Source organism: Otolemur garnettii, unplaced genomic scaffold (genome assembly GCF_000181295.1).
Source record: "Otolemur garnettii isolate 467f Iridium unplaced genomic scaffold, OtoGar3 scaffold00038, whole genome shotgun sequence".
Taxonomy (NCBI): domain Eukaryota; kingdom Metazoa; phylum Chordata; class Mammalia; order Primates; family Galagidae; genus Otolemur; species Otolemur garnettii.
In genome coordinates, this window is record NW_003852433.1 from 9,930,682 (window position 1) to 9,933,778 (window position 3,097).

Here is a 3,097-nt window from a genome sequence, read left to right on the forward strand (position 1 = left end):
GGAGGTCTAATAACTCAGAGAGGAAATTTTCAAGTAAGTCCCTTCACCATTAGCTGACCTATAAGTGGCCCTTCCTTTACCCATAAATGTGGCTGATTCTCGGCTATAATCCAGAACTGTCTTGCTTAGGATCCATTACAGCCCCTTGTGAAGAGGGAAGGATGTATGTATATGACATTGGATGACAACATGGTGTGAACAGAGCCTGACATTCTGCTGCTTGAGTTATCAGAGGAAATGGGATCCCTGAACAAGAGAGATTACTCTGCTGGTGATGGCAGGCACCTCTCAGAATCGGAAGAGGAGGTGGCACGTGGCTCTCTCCCTCTCTTAACAACTTTCATTCTTACTGACAATGAAAGCCCACCATATGTTTGTCAAGCTGTGGACTTCTTTCTACCTAGCCCAGGTGAAAAGCTGCTAAATGAAAACATATCTTTCCTATTCATTTTTAGACAAGGAAGTATGATGCACTCCCTCCCTCAAACAACTCTCATGGAGAGAAAAAAATGTGTCCATTGGACTCTGAGTTTATATAAGTAAGAAATGACAATCTGAGAGTAAATAAATGCGGTTTGCACATAAATTATAACGTGATGAGAGTTTATGAACTTGCCAAGGGAGGAACAGAGGACTTGATAGTGGGTGGAGGGTGGCAGAAAAGAACACAAGGGAGCCATTCTTACAAAGGTACATTGTTATTTCTGTGCGATTTTCTTTATCCGCCTTTTGGGGGCGCATGGTTCTCTTATGCTCAAGCTACAGACGCAAACATTAAGCTACAGTATAGAGCAGGGGTTGGCAAGCTCCAGCTCACGGTCAGATTAAGATGTGCCCACTCATTCATGTACTGCCTGTGGCTGCGTTTGCATTGCAACAGCAGAGCTGAGTAATTGCAACTGAGACCGTGCAGTCTGCAAAGCCTAGGTCATTTACAATCCGGCCCTTTACAGAAGGAGTTTGCCACATCCTGGCATTAAAAAGTAAATAAATAAGAAAACACCTTCAGGGCAAAGTAAGCACTAAGTAAAGGAGAGCACACCATTCGACAACACATAGGGAAAAACTAATTAATGAATTGATTAAAACAAAATAAAATTGTACGCTGCATTTACAAAGCTGTTTTATAATACAGTAAAACTGTGTTATAGTAAAAAAAAAAAAATTCAACTCTATCTCTTAGGAATAATAATTAAAGAGAACTTTTCTTTACATTGGAAGGTACCGAATAGACTAGCCCCCAGGGTCTGACATTTACCACCAGACTCTCTGACTAAAATATATTCTGCCCGAGTTGGTTGAGACTGATAGTGATGGATAGTGATCTTAGGTCAGAGTTATTCCCTGCTGATGGCTCTGAGTCTCCCACATACTCATATAGGCTTTAAAGATCAACCAAATCTTCTAGGAGGGCTCATACCAGCTAAGTCAAGACAAGAAGAACCCGGAGACTGATTTGCTTGACATCAATGACCTTGGAGCTTGTGATGGACAACAAAAGACATTCCCATCGTTCAGGAAATCTCAGGGGTTTGGGAACTCTGTGTCAGAAACTGGAGACAAGGATCAAATATATTGCGTGTCATACTACATCTATCTAAAATAGACATTTGCTTTACTCTCTCCTCCCTCCTCACCTTTATTTTTCTTTCTCACATTTAATATAAATTTATTATTAATATGTTTATAGCTTTTTTGTGCATCCCATGTAGAATATGAGCTTTAAGAGGTCAAAAGCTTTGGTTGTCTTATCAATCCCTTTTATCCAAGTGCCTAGAACAGGAGCACATAGTAAGCTCTAAATAAATATTTGTTGAATTAAAAAAATATGGTGCTCACTTCGGCAGCACATGTACTAAAATTGGAATGATACAGAGATTAGCATGGCTCCTGTGCAAGGATGACACGCAAATTCATGAAGCATTCCATTTAAAAAAAAAATAGAAAAAAAAATATGTATAGGACAGTGTATTTAACCTAACATGAATAAATCAATAAATAGAACTAACTACAACCCCTCCCCCAAAAAAGAAAGAAATAGCACGTGCACCCAATAATCTAAATGAGTCGTGAAGAGGCTACCTCTGCATGTCTTTTACTGGTCCCATGTGTGCAAAGCAAAAGATTGGAGATTCATCTAAACATGCACACAATTCAGATTCGATCCACAGGATATTCTCTGAGTAGAAACAGTTGCGTGTACATTGGTGAGCATGTCTTTGTCTTTGCCAAAAATTAGAATGTCAAAATATCACTTCTTCTGCCATATTCATTTGGCTTTGGGGACAAAAGTGTCATTCCGTGGAATCAAAGAAAAAAGATCCATTGTCTGGAAAGTAAGATCACTTTTCAAAAGCCATGATAAGAAAAGGCACTTACGTGAGTTAAATCTGTGTTTTTTGGCCAGTGTTTCTCAACCTCAGGGACGTTAACATTTGGGGAGCCAGAGAATTCTTTATGGTGGGGACCAACCTGTTTATTGTAGAATGCTGAGCAGCACCCCTGGTCTCTATCCACTAAGGGCCAATAACACCCTCATTCCCAGGTGTGGCAACCAAAAATGCCTCTAGGCACTGCCAAATGTTCCCAGATCACTGTCAGTTGGGAACTGCTCTTCTAGACAACATGCCCCTCCCCTCAGCACATGCAAACACCTGTTCTACCTCCACCAGTCCCAAATCGCCATTCCACCCTCACCCTAGGTATATAATGCGCTATGTCAGAAAAGGGGAAACTGGACAAAGATCACGTAATCTCATATCTAACACTTATGTGACACTTCCCAGAGCCCAGTAGGATGTGGGCGCTAAGACGAGAATCTCGGATCCTTTCTCTGCCCCTTACAAGCTGCCTGAGCACATCACTTGACCTCTCAGGATGCTTCCTCATCTGTAAAACGGAGATAAGGATCGAGTCGGTACAAGCAAATCATTAGGAACACTTGTGTTTATGAATTTACGACGGAAAGGCAGACAGCACACAAATGTGAGCCCCTAGACCTATGATCATGACTTACTGTCATTGATCAGATTGGTGCTATCGGGACTGACCCTCTTTCACAGAGGGACACACTGACTGAAAAAGACATGAGGGGGTC

The 3,097-nt window shown here is 41.3% G+C and overlaps 1 non-coding gene across 1 annotated transcript; it reads left to right on the forward strand.

The window, feature by feature from the left end:
• The first annotated feature begins 1,831 nt into the window (after window positions 1-1,831).
• LOC111725368 lies at window positions 1,832-1,935 on the forward strand. The gene has a single exon (XR_002773447.1). It is a non-coding gene; the product is annotated as a U6 spliceosomal RNA (small nuclear RNA).
• The last annotated feature ends 1,162 nt before the right edge of the window (window positions 1,936-3,097 follow it).